At 43.1% G+C, this 14,520-nt stretch overlaps 1 protein-coding gene across 2 annotated transcripts in view; it reads right to left on the bottom strand.

Annotated features, from left to right (window-relative positions):
• The window catches only part of RFX5 (regulatory factor X5), a 325,165-nt gene extending 313,422 nt beyond the window's left edge, over window positions 1-11,743 (bottom strand). For both annotated transcript variants that reach the window (XM_069650280.1, XM_069650276.1), the window contains exon 1: window positions 11,613-11,743. The gene's annotated coding sequence lies outside the window, so the exon portion shown is untranslated. The remainder of the gene's footprint in view (window positions 1-11,612) is intronic.
• Window positions 11,744-14,520: the final 2,777 nt, after the last annotated feature.

The following is a 14,520-nucleotide window of genomic DNA, read 5'->3' on the forward strand; positions in this document are numbered from 1 at the left end:
GATGAACTTGGTCTACTTCTATACTTGTATCCTCATGCTTAACAAATATCGCCTAAAGTCAGCCCAAATATCCTTCGGCTTGGCCGACCTCACCACTCTAGTTAGTTTCTTCATTGGCATTAGCCCATGTGACATCACTCAACCAGCTCTCCACCTTAGGTGGGAGTTTTATCTTTCCACACGCCAAATACATCTTTTGGCTAGCAAGAGGCCCAGGTTTATACATTTCCGTTTGCCTTTGGGAATGTCTGCACATCAGCTAAATAGACAGTCTAGGTTCCGGGGTAACACGTGCCTCCGTTATCATTGATCATTTCTCACATACCCCGGGCCCAAAAACCACCCCAAACCGGGCACTGCCACATCAACTCTTCTCACCTTTTAGAGGCTGTGGGGTAGCCCCGCCTCTACTGTTTTCTTTGCACAGCGCCACTTTCCCAGCAGCATGGATTAAAAGCACCCCCCTCCCACCCCTTGACTCCACCGCACAAAAGTGTCAACCGCATTAACACAAAATATGCATTAACCCAAAATATTTGGAGACATCTGTGTGGAAAGCACAACATGGAAACCTTTCTGTAGCATACTCAATGAAAGGATATCCTGGAAAAAGATATTTTACACAGGAGACAGATAGGATTCCTCCCCATACACAGAACAGATCACATTTACACCTTGCACACAATGACAGACAAATACGTCCACAAAGCACTCAAAGTAATACATTTGCCGGTTTCCTGGACTTACACAAAGCATTCGCCTGGCGACCAGGGCAATCACAGAAAGCCATTGAATGAGGCATTGGAGGGAAGACACATGGCAATCACGGAAACGTGGTCCCAAGCCAAGTGAAGTAACATGAAAACCAGACTCATTCAAACAGAGGAAGCTGGCTAAACTGGGATGTTGCCCGAGCCCCATTCTGTACCGATCTCAATGGAATCATTAACAACTGGCCTGTTACTAGTGAATACACAAACTGCCTCCTCTATGCTGAGGATTTGGTCCATCCATCACCCACACGTGAGTCTACAAAACAAAGCTTCCTTATTCTGTAATGACACTGCAGCCAATGTTCCATACAAATTAACAGACACCAAAAGAATGATTTTCCAAAACAAAAGAAAGATAGGAACAAACAGTAAACCTCAGCATTTCTATTTTAAAAAGGAAATCCTAGAATATAAATGGCATGTACATATTTGTTTTGTTGTTTTGTTTTATTGGTTAAAATTCAATTAAACATTTAACAAACATATTTCAAAGCAATAAACAGAATTAGTAACGAAGCATTAAAAGGATAAACAACATGCTACATGAACATATGTGGGAACCATCTTTAGGGCCTTGGGAAATTTCCTGCAAGCAAACCACAAAAGCACAATTTGAGAAAGGATGACAGGCATCCTATGCCAAGGAATGGAAACTGCTTAAACTCAGACCATCTACAAAACTCTGGGTAATATGATTTGAGTACATCATGAAGTCAATTATTTTACATAGCAGCGAGGACTGGACGTCAATTCTCAGCCAAGACCCATACAAACAGGGCAAGACTCCCAGAAAACATGCACCTACTATTATGCAAACAGATACTTAGGATCCAAAAAAACCTTTTTTTTAAAACATCCATCGAAGATGTTTTGGACACATCTCAAAGAAAGCAATATTCGATCCAACCACTTTAAAGCAAATAACGAAGCACACCTGACAAAACAGAACAGGAAGAAAACCAGTAAACAAACTCAGACAACCCCAGTATAATGAATTCCATGGAATCCACAGGCAACCCCAGAAAGAGACAAAACGAAGTGTTATAGAGGATGCAGAGTACGTATTAAAAGTTACAAATATTAAAACAGACAAATAATGCCCAGATACATGGTGAGTGATGGCCGATTAGACAAACTTGAAAACCACATATGTAACCAGTGCAGCATGGAATTTATCAAGGACGAAACCCAGTTACTCCTTCTTTGCACTAAATCCCAATCCACAAGAAGGCGCTATTTTGCAGAACTTGACAAGATCATAAACTCAAAACTAAAGGATTAACAGAAAATGAAACCTTTATTCAGTGAAAACAGCGAGATGGTAGAAAAAGCGGCAGCAAAACTAGCAGTATGTCACACCATAAGACACCCAAATACCCTAAACCACCCAGTAGGATCCAACCCTAAGCAGACATTGAGACCTAGTGAAATATGTTTTGTTACTGGCATAGGCATCCCTCGTGTAGGGCAATGGGGGACAATTCCCCCCCCATTGATTCTCACCCCCTCCCCATTGATTCTCTGCCCCCCTAACTAGAGATGGACACTTTACAGTGGTTGTAGTAAGTGCTCATCACATTTTTCCACATAGTGTTTGCTGCAGGTCAGACAGCATAAAGCAGACACCAGAAGGGTAGATGGGCCATGATAAGGTTGGGCACCATCTAATCTTAACGGTGGACACCCCACAGAACAGGTACAGCCTGGACAGCAGAATATCAAGCTTCACTCATATGGAACATGTACAGCAAAGCTCTATGCATTGACTCACTCACGCCTGTTGTCATCTTAATCTTGGAAAAGGTTTTTTCAAAACATCAAATCCAACTACACCCAAGTCTTTGTCTTTCAAAGGTTTTATGTCTGAATGATGCTAGAGAGTGATTTTTCCTTCCAACGTGGATTTCAGATTCTGAGTTTCCATAGGTATTTCGGGCCCCGAGCCCAGAACTCCCTGTGAGTTAGTCAAGCACAAAGTTTGAAATATGATTCTCTGTTCAGTTGGGAGGCCATTATAGGGAATCCAGAGCAGTGATAGTGTGGTCAGATATTGTTCAAAGCAAGAATAAGTTTGGCTGCAAGTTTTTCGATTAATTAAGGAGTTGTATCCGTGTGAAACTTGCAGTCACTGTTTTGAATTCTGCCAGGTCGATAAATTGAGTACAATTAAACTGGTAAGTAATAATAAAAATAGTAATAATAAAAATGAGAGCAATTAGAAGAGGGAGGTATCCACCTGAAAGTATTACATACAATGTGATATTATAAATATTGCTAAACTTGTAATATTGGAGATGGGTTTGATAGGTGCACATTGTTTTGGGGGCATTTGTGAACCGGAAGACTACTTCAAAGCACCAAGTAGGCAACGTAAGGAAAACTGATAAACTGTCCTGTTATGTTGGAGTTGTAAAATGTATATGTGGCTGAGGAGCCATTTACGGTGCTTTTGTGGTGAGGGCTTGAAGATACCCTATTAAGGGGAAAAAGGAGAAGGTACTTGCAGAGTGTTAATTTCTTTTGTTCATTTTTCATTAATGAAAGACACACATTAAAACAATGAAGATCAAATCGCGTTGAACTTTTTTATGTCTTTTGAACTTATGACAAAAACATACTTCACTAGGCTGCGTATTTACTTGACCTAGACCTTTTCTCAACTTAAACCTATTTAGAACATTTTACAAACAGCTTGGGAAAATATACGCAAACTTAAACCAATTTGACCAGCTAAATCATTAGTCTTTTATACTGTGCACATCACCGACGTAGGGTCTAAAAGCGCTGAGCCGTACCCGCGTAGACACAAAATGTTACCCCACCCAGGATGGCAGCCAGACGGTGTGGTCTGTGAGGTGATACAAAATAGGGGCCAAGGAGAGCAGGAGAGGGGAAGAGGGGGTGAAATTAGAGGGACAACAATATGCAGACTTAACAGACCATTATTTGTTTTTGCACGCGCAACCAACCCCGCCCACCTCAATACAGAGATCTCATGTTTCCCAGTTCAACGAGCAAGCAAGCCACCCAGTCCTGTTTATCTTAGAATGCAGAGAGTTGTTGGTGTGTCTTTTCCATTCTAAATGTTGGACTACAAGTCTCAGAATTCCAAGAAAAAAAATAACAAGAATGGATGCCTTTCTCACGCATGGAACTGGAAAGCTTTAGCTCTGCCTAATATTGATTTCTAGAGATGCCACTGGTTATTTATACTGCAGTTCACTGCCATTTGTATGGTCACCCGGGGCTCTGGCATATCTGAAATGGGGGTCAGGTTAGTTGCGGGGAGGAGAAAATACAAGACAGCTTTGCTGTTGTTTTGATGCATGCATGCTCCCGGAGTAGTGCTGCGCGTGGACAAAACACCGACAAATAATATACTACCATGGGTGCCGAGTACACTGGGGCAAAGAGGGCAGGGACGTAATTTTGCCCCCATGGAGACCCTGTAAGTTTGGATGAGGCATTCTGCATGCGCTGTTCATTGAAGAGAAGGCCATTGTACAGCCACGTGTGGACATGTTCTTCCCCGGCCTCTGCGAAATTCATTAAACAGGCCCTTCAAGTGTTAGAAATTGTCCCCAGCGCGCTTGAGGCAGCCATCCTGAGTGGCATATCCTTTATTATTCACATTGTGTGTTTCCACGATGCACTTCTGATGGGCAGCAGAAGACACCTTGAACAGTGTAAGAGTGGACCTTTCTTTCAACATCGTAGCTCTGCTAAAGTGTCAACCTGATAGTTTGATGTGTAAATTGTTGCGCACATTAGACATAACAAAATGCATCCCTTTTTCAAACAGTGAATACAAGCAGGTCTGTTTATCATAGTCTCTTCTGAGGGTGCATACGTCTTGAATTCAGTTAAGTCCTATAGGACAGTTTATGGCGATCTCGAGTTGTCCAAAGTCAGGTGTGAAATAATGAACCATTATAGCTTTTAGAATCTTATGTTGCATTCTGGTATTTGTAATCAGGCATTTATAATGTGTACAGGAATGTAAAACCTCCTGCGCTAAAATTGACAAGATTTACAAAAAATGGCTTTAGAATCAAGAGTATTTATGAAGCAGTGATTCTGACATAACACCCATCATACACTGGCCACCTAGGGCCGAGCCAGCAAAAGCAGGGAATAGTTTCCCATCATATTTTACATTTCCCCACCACACACTGCCAATGAGCCGTCACCTCCCCATACACTGAGAACTCCTGGGGTGCCAGTTTCTGGCACTTTGGCTCTATCAAGCATGCCAGTAACCAGACAGGGTCTCCCCACCTGCTTCCTGTCTGTATACTATGCTGGAGCACTATGTCCTGGAGGGGAGCTTGCAGGCAGCACGAAGTCTCTAGCTAGAGGAGTAGGTAAGACAAAAAACACGGTTTATGTATATGTGTGCATGCAAGGGTTTATACGTGTGTTTGTAGGCATGCATGCACGTGAGGGGTAGAGCAGGCATTTATGAGCCTGCAGTGTGAATGCTGTGTAAGTATGTTAATGTGAGCGCAGTGAAGGTTCTGCTTGTTAATCTGTGAATGAGAGAAGGGTGTATGTTGTGGTGTGTGAATGGTTATAAATGTATGTGCGTGAGGGGGTGAAGCAAGACTGAGGCACATTGGATCAGCCAGTGTTGAAACGTTCTTACCATGGCCACGCATGTTTTATTGCTATTATGGACGCTTCACCTCCACTCCCTCCCGCCACAAAGATATTCTTAAATGGAATACTGGCCTACATCAGTGCAGCCAGTATGGGTATTTTCTACAGTGGCATACCATGTTTTACTGACATCATGGGTAAGGACAGCCTGAGGAGTGTTCTTAAGTGCCTATTCTGGCCTACATTGGGGCATCCAGCATAAAGCGACATGCCATTTTTTACTGGGAATATGAGCAAAGCCAACAGGAGTATGTTCTTTCGCGGGGATACTTGCAGATATTGGCAGAGCCAGATAGACATGTTTTCTTATAGTTTCATTATCGGAATTAAGGGCAAAGTAAAGTAAAGTAAAAATGAATATTATGACAAGGTCTGGGTCATGACCCCGTTGGGGGAGTTGGGGGGGAGACCCTTCCTAATCTGGGGCAGGAGGCTTGCTGAAACAAAAGTCAGAACCATCACTGGCGCAGGTATGTGAAGTAGGAGTTGAGGGCAGGGGGTGGTCACAGCCCCCAAACAATCCCCATGTGCTGAAAGTGTCAACTCTGGTACCACTATTTACCCCCCAGTGCCTCCCAATAAAATTGCTGGCCACTGTGCAATTGGGGGTTACTTTGGTGCTTGCTGCAGTGGCAATCGGGTTGCAGGAAACTGCAAACCCAAGATGCCTCAGCACACCGTGCCCCATCCTACATCATCGCGTACGTTGCATCACGTGACGCAGCGCTGCCTGGAAACGGCTCGGTGCTCATCGTTCTCCAAAAAGAACCACTTTGACCTGCATCCGGTGCTTTACAACTGCTGCTGTGCCCGTTGTGCTGCCTCAGATCTTTTCCCAACATTTTTCGAAATATTGTCTCCTGACCTTTTTGACCACTCGACTTCTCTCCTGGACCGTGATTTGAATTTGTTTGCCTGGACTGATTTGCCCCTGCTTCTCTGGAACTTTGTTAATGGACTTCTTATAGATCTGTGATTTTGGATTATGGTGCCCATTTGACTATTCCTGGATTTTGTTTATATGCTGCTTCAAAGATCTTCAAGTCCCCTAGGCGACTCTCGTGACAGGTCCCCACACAAATTTCACCCCCATATCCATTTGTTTGATGGAGAAGAGAGCAGTAGAAGAGCAGAGGGTGTGGTAGGAGTAGGATGGACAGAGAAGTAAAATAAAAGGGTGGAGCCAAGGACTAGTACTGCGGAAGTCAACAGAGGGTAGTGAAAAGGCAGATTAGTAGTAGAAGTATTCGTGGTAGTGTGGGGAGAGTAGCAATAGTGTGGAGAAGGGTGGGAAGAGTAGTAGGAAACTATTATAGTGTGGCGGTAGGTGGAGATAGAGAGAGCAACATCAGAGATAGAGAAGGATGTGGAGAGGAGAGAAGTTGGGTGGAGTTGGTCAGGAGGAGGAAAAGAGCAGTAAGGAGATAGAGGGGCTTGAAGATCAAATAGCACAAACCTACAACCAACCTTTTTAAAAACTAACCACAAAATGCCAGTTAGAAAGTGCCTGATGGAATCAGTGAGCCTACTTTTAGGGAAAAAACATCAATAGTGCAAGATCATTGTTTAGACAGCATGGGTTAACGCTCGGAACCACTAACCAGGTGTTAGGGACCATGGGGCTAGGGCTGGAATCCCCCCCGAGAAGTGAGAGAATGGTTCTAGAACCACTTTTCCAAACCCCTTTTCCATCTCAATATTCTCTACATTGGCCACTTGTACGGAGGCCCAGTCATAAAAAAAAATAAAAGTAGAGGGGGCTCATTAACACACTTAATGGGATGTGACATCACCAGAAATGCATATAAAAAGGTGAAATATGCCAATTTCAATCAATTGGCTTTGCATAACCATATAAATTGCACAGAACAAATGGACGTTTGCCCTTCATAAAATCAACATAAACAAAAAACTAAGAGGATATTTTCTTCTAATAGGGTTTGAAAATGTTAAAAGGTGTGCATGTTTTAAACACCAAGAATCGATGCCAATATTTTCCTTGAAGAGTGCAGTCCCCTAATGTGTCATTTCATCTTAAGTTGTTCATTATTTTTCACCAGGTTATGTGAACCTGGCAAACGCAGTTCAAATCTCCAGGTCAAGCTTAAAATCATAATTTCGAAAAAAGACAAAGTGGGGCAGGGAGAGGGAATCCCGCCCACCCCTCCATACTCTCGACTTGAGCCCTTGTATGACAATTGATTCAACACTCTTAGTCCTGAAACAGCTGATCAGAACAATCGACAGACCCTGTGCTATTTTGATAAATAAAACCCTTACCTTTCAGTAGGAAGGACTCGGATTTATAAAGAAAATCTGTGACAATATGTTCTTACGCGAGAATGCTGGCATATACAGGTGCAGCCAGCATGGACAGAGCCAGCATGAAAAAGTTTTTTTACACTGACATATTTTGGGCAATTACATCATGAAAATGTTTTGGACAACACTCATGTGGACTGTTGGTGGCTTGGCATATATTGGATTTTTTCATTTGTTACCTTACAAAACCAAGCTGACAGGTTTGAAGTGGCTGACCAGACACACAGTGGCCACAAAATGCTAACGTTACATTGGTATTGGAATCTTGGAAACCCAGCAGAGGCAAGAAAAAAATGTTAATAACGCTACAACACGATTCCAATGGAGTGAGCGAAATGATTACATCTAAATGACATTTTGTTAAATAAATCTAGCGACTCGTTGGAATACCCTGTACATAACTGCTCTCGTGTTCTTCCGGACCAACATTAAAACTACTACTAACAAACAATCACAGAAGGCTCATTGCTTTGATTCGTCCCAAAAGAATAAAGGAGGCCGAAATGCGACGGGAGACAAAAGCGATTAAATTGCTACCTCAATCTGATAGACTAGCAGCTTTACGATCTACGAAATGTAGGTATAGAAATTGGACCCGTGTGTAGAGAGCTATGAAGTACCAACGAGACAGCGAAAATATGTTGCGAACTTTCATCTCCAAAAACACAGATGGTATCTGGTCAATGCTTAACAAAGCTTCTGGCAACAATCAATTGTCTGCCCACATTAATGGAGTAACAGAACAGCAGTGGCTACAGCATTTTCGCAACTTGTATGATACGACTTCATGGAATGCCATACGAACCACTTCTATTTTATGTTCTTCATGGCAGCTACACATCTCCATAGAGGATACCGAACATTTAATCAGAAAATCCTCTAGTTTGCAGGTCCCAGGACCAGATGGGCTAAGCAATGCTATGTTAAAGGCCCATCCACATAGTTGGTCCATAATACTATACATCTTCTCTAACATCATTGAAAAGAAAACCATTCCTAAATCCTGGTGCCGATCGAGTGTAATTCCAATTTACATAAATAGGGATCGGTCTGCAGCCCAAAACTACAGACCATTATCATTGCTTGATGTAGCAGGGAAAATCTTTGCACGCTTTGTGTTGCGGGATTTTAACCCATGGACCACACAACATCGCATGCGAGATCCACATCAGACTGGATTTGTGGCTGGAATGGGAACTTGTATCAACTTCTTTATATGCTATCAAACACCAATTCCATATTGAAAGGCAGCCGCTGTATCTCGCATATATCGACTTCCATGCTGCTTTTGACTCTATGTCTCGTGAGCTGGTAAGTAACAGAAGGCAAAATGTCCAGATACCATCACGGACTTATACATGAATTGCATACGGATACCTCATTACAAGTTGGATTGAACGTTGAAGGGTTGCTTTCAATGCCATTACAGGTCAAAAGAGGGTTGAGGCAGGGATGTATTCTTGCCTCGGCCCTCTTTAACTTTTTCATCCATGATACGCCTGAGATTTTTCAGAATGTGAATTTGGATGCTCCAAGATTGGGACAAGAGAAGTTGTCGTCATTATTATACGCCGACGATTTAATTTTGGTCTCAAAAACTCCTATTGGTTTACAAAATTCCTTGCATTCACCATCTTCTTATATAAACATCAATCAACTCACAGTCAATATAAAAAAACAAAATCATGATTTGTAATGCCCCCAAAATGAGATCGAATAAGTATAATTGGGTATTGCAAAGCTCAGAGATAGAGGTGGTAGACCAATACACTTACTTGAGCATGCAAATTGACAATCAGCAACTCAATAGAGCACGCTTGGAAATATTGGAATCACGATTGCTCTATTGAGAAAATGTATTCTAGCAAACATCCCGAATACTTTACTTCTGTCGTCTTGCTACATGTTAAAATCAAAACATGCCTTTGCTGTTAATTGGGGAAATGCAGTCTTCAGCATAATGACTGCTGCAGATGTTTCATTACATGTCTTATTAGATAATCCAGATAGAGCTAAAAGGAAAATATACCTTTATGACTGGATAAAAACACGAGACCAGTGTGGTTTACACAAAGATTTCAGGGAGAACCCATTTGCAAGCAAAAGATTCGGGGTATATGAAACTTATTTGATCCGTTACCCTTCTGTAGCACTCCGTTCAGCCTTTTTACGCTTAGATATAATCTATGGCCAACTAAAGCGGTAATGGTAAAACGTTGTGTAATTAGAGGACTGCTAGACTTCTGTCGATTTTGTAAAAATGTGGAGCAAAAAGAAACACTACGACACATTACCTTAGACTGCTTTGGTGTAACATAAAAAAAGAGAATTATATTTGTACAAACATATGTATCTTAAAACTATTGATGATGATAGATGAAATTAATTTTTTTCAACAATTCGAATGTTGATGGCAACTTTCTGGAAGCAGTGTTTGAAACATGATCAAATTCTAAATGTTAAATTGTTAGATCCTGATACATAGTTCTCTTGAACGAGAAACACAATAGGTACAGAATTGTCAAATGGTATTGTATAATATGTTATTTGGCTTGAACTTTTAAGAAGGGAAAAAAGAGGCTTTTATTTGTAACTTATGCTTGATTTTTTTCTTTTTTTTGTTAAAATGCTGCTAAACTGATATATGAATGCTAGTTTTGATCGCTTTTGTAACATAACAAAGGAAAAAAATATTGTAAAGTTGATCAGCTATAACAATAAAAATAAAAAAAGATTGTAAACATTGTGGCTTTTGCCCGATTCTTTCACTCAAAGTGTGTTGTAGAAAAGCATACTTTTAACCCATTATTCAAAAAGTTTTCACTAGGAACACCCTCCCCTCAACCAAGGCTGGTTTGAACACCGTCGGCAAGCTCAGTCACTCAAATCAAAAATTCACCAACTGCCACGGATTTTAGGTGAGCAAAGTGGGCAGTGGTTTGTCATTATTAGCTTTGGTTGTCGTTAGCATTCTTATACTGAGCAGATACTGTGCATGTAGAGTGACACCCACTATGCTACAAAACCGTACCAGTATGCTCCTTTAAGCAACTACTTTAAGGCGATACATCTTTTCACTGCGAAATCGTCATACATTCAGTATGGACACAACAAAATATGATTAAAAGCCACACTCAGGGACAATATTGAGTAAGTGTGTTATAGATAGGACCCATCACTGCTTTCACACGACGTGTGCTGTTTAGCCATGCCCATAAATCTTTTATTGTTCTTGAACCTTGTTTTTTTTTTTAAAAGGAGATACTGTCATCCTTGGTGAGTGACTCCTCCCACCGCCGACGAAGCCCGCCCGCCCGCTTTATCTGTGACTGCTCCAAATACACCAATCCTTCCCGCAGCGTTGGTAGTCGTGCCAAGCTGTCCACGTGTGCGACCGCTTCAGAAAACACTGGATATGTATTCAGTACACTTTCCATTCTGGGAATTGTGCTGTTCGCAGAATTATAAAAGCGACCCTTTAAGAGAGCCACCATGCCCGGCGCGTTTGTCTAAAATTCCACCACTGATTGAAGATGCCAAGAGAGAGGCAGAGGGCCACTTAGAAACTATGTCGATTCTTGTCCGAAACCCCTTTATTCTGCATGGGGGCCCAGCCTGCTTCAAAATGTGCGGGGGGGGGGGGGGAAGACCCTCCTGTGATGCTTACTCCCGGTTACTCATTGAGCGTCGCGCCTCTTTGGTGGTTACTCTGCCTGTTCAATGAGGATCTCCTTGTCAGCAAGGCAAGGCGAGGATGTGTCCTCCCCTTGTGTACGTGTACACATTCCACCCATCCTTTAAAACACCACCAGTGTTTAAGTTCCCTCCCAAAACACAAATACAAGTACCACTACCTACCGGTCACCTAGGCACACACAAAACGCCACCGCCCTGAAATAATTTCTGATTGGCTACGAAAGAAAATACCGATGTTTAGCTTCCTTTTTCCCCATATTTAATATGATTGGTTCAAATTTTGAATTCTGCCCAGATACAAAGGCATCGGGTCTCTCTATTGAGCACAATGCTGTAGTCTGCCTAGCAACAGGATTCTGATTGGCCAACGTCTATTATTTGGAAAGCGTGGTTTAGAGAGGGCTGGGCTTTAAGCTGTCAGAAGTTAAAGAAAGAAAAGACTTGCGTGAGCGCGGAGGTTGTCTGCGCCTTAGTGTTGCCGCCAGCTTGGAGCGGAAGAGGGAAAGTTAGAAATGCAGCTCTCGGAACAATTACTAGAAGGAAAAACAAATTGGGCACCGTACGTGCTCTGGTATTAACCCCGGTCACAAACTGAGGTTGATGCACTAGCTAGGACTAGGTTTTTTTTTATTTTCACATATTGTCGTTGGCACTTGCAGCAGAAACACCGATAACCAGTGACAAAGCCAATAGTGTTGGCTGATGCATAGGTATAAGCATCACATGCTTAAGTACCCACAACATTCCCAGGTTTTGTCATTATAGGTAATTTAGTATAATGCATGTGAATTTGGATAGCCAAGCTCGTGTCCATGAGTAGGATTACAGGGATACATTAAATACGATTGAAACAGCTTCTAAGTGCCCCCATGTCATGCTTGACACCTTAAGCCAGTCCCGACTTTACTACTTAAATGTGTAGGCCCATACTTACAATGGAAAAACAAAACTACAAGTCTCAGTATCCATGCCAACATTTTGTAGCATGGCAGGTGGGGGCGAGGGGGACAAATCATAAGTGTCCCGCTTAAATCGGGAGGGTTGACATGTATGGCAGTGGGGGAAAACAAGACTGTCTCAAAGTGTGCTGACATGGGGCCACTTGGCAGCTATGGTAAAATACATTTGGCTTACCCAGTGGACTCTTTATGAATGTGTTGAATACTTGTCACCAAAATCCCATGTACTCACTGCACCTCTTTTTTGTTTGATTCTTTTTTTATTACCTTTAGTCAACAATACAATAAACATGCGGAACATTGACATCTATCAGCGACACATCGGAAAGGTAATGCAAACATTTACCATTGTACACATTCTGTAGTATTCCTCAGGAGTGTATTGTCCTTTGCGTCTATTGTCCCGGGAGGATAGCTCAGCGGCAGCGTGCGCGTTTTGGAAGCAAGAGGACACGAAGCAACAACAGGTTCGATCCCCGGGTCCGCGCTTAGAAACCTCTGGGTGTTTAATAAGCGCATTATAAATACGTAACTAAGACAAAAAAAAACAACACAATTACACAACTAAGAAAAACAAACAATTCCTGTAACAGCGCCTCGATGCCTGTGGGCTGTGTGAGCGCTTTATAAATGTTAAATAAAAAAAAATCTCGTTCCATGCTTCCCCTGATCCAACCGTCTCCTGTAATCATTTTGTCACCAATGTCACCAGCAATGATGTCACCGTTATAGTCCTTTCTTTTCCCTTTTAACAACAAACACAACACCAACCGAGCATACCACCCCTCCCCCTCCCACTTGCCCCTTCACCTATGCTTGTAGCTACATGTGGACTGTCTCCTAGGTCACCCTGTTGTTCCCAGGGGTCGCAAACATTGCCTGCACTAGTGTATTCCATGCTGTCACGTCACTACTAACCTCCCTCTGGCCTCTATGCACCGCCCTGTGCCACACCACAGTCTCAGCCTCTGCCCATTTCCTTAAACCCGCCCACCATGCCTCAATGCAAGGGCCCTCCGCCGCCTTCCATGCCAGTGCTATGCTTCTTTTAGCCACAACACATTTGAGGTCTTTCATCCTAGTCAGGTGCGCTTCTCCCTTCCGCTGTGGGAACAGTCCCAGTAGGCATGCCCCTGGTGTCCATCCTCGCATGTCTACCCCCTCCTCTAACCCATCCTGCTACATTCTGCCAGAAGGCTTCAATCACTGGGCACGACCAGAACATGTGCATCATCCCCGCCGTATCGCTTGCGCACCTGGGCCATCTCTGCAGTTCTGCTCCAGGGAACCCTGAGATGACCTCTGGGGTCATATAAGCCCTGTGTGTGACTTGTAACTGTGTTTTTTTTTTCATCTAGTGTTTCATTCCTCATCCGTAAAAGTCCTTTTTAGGTTCCTTTCTCCCTTGGCTCTCACCCATAGCCCTTTGTATCCTATTTTATCTAGTACAACCTCATAAAGCCTCAAAATCGCATGTCCCCCTTCTGCCACAGCCTAGAGCGTGTCGATGTTGGCGTCCCTTTCCTCCTCCTCTTTCAGCCCCGGCCATCTGTCCTACGGTATATTCAGCATCCTATGGTACTCCAGAAATTGCCCTTTGGGGATATCGTAATTCTCCACCGGTTCTGGAAAGCTCACCCACTTCCCTTCCTTATATAGATCTCCCCATGTGACTATCCCATTCGATTCCAAGTGTAGCCGGAGGATGCGCACCACCTCTGGGTTCCTCCCACATGTAGCTGTCAAGGGTATATTAGTGGAGAGCGGATCCTGCATCTCCACCATCGTCCATAACCTGTGCCAGATTCTACTTCCCAGATGTATGAGCGCTGATGTCTTCCGCATACTGGCCTCCCTCACCCACAGCCCCTCCTTTAGATAGTACGGTCTAACCTCCTCTTGCAACAAACCAATGTCCGGCGAGACCTCATCTGCTAGCCATGTTATTACAAACTGTAGTTGCCCAGCCAGATAATACGCATCAAAATTAGGCAGTCTGATCCCTCCAGCCCCATAGTCCCTGTACAGTGTGCCCAGCAAGATCTTGCACCTCCTTCCTCCCCAGATGAATCCCCTCGCCAGCGAGTCCAGTCTGTGGAAGAACTGCCTCG

This window comes from Ambystoma mexicanum, chromosome 1p, assembly GCF_040938575.1.
Source record: "Ambystoma mexicanum isolate Mex_15411 chromosome 1p, UKY_AmexF1_1, whole genome shotgun sequence".
Classification (NCBI taxonomy): Eukaryota; Metazoa; Chordata; class Amphibia; order Caudata; family Ambystomatidae; genus Ambystoma; species Ambystoma mexicanum.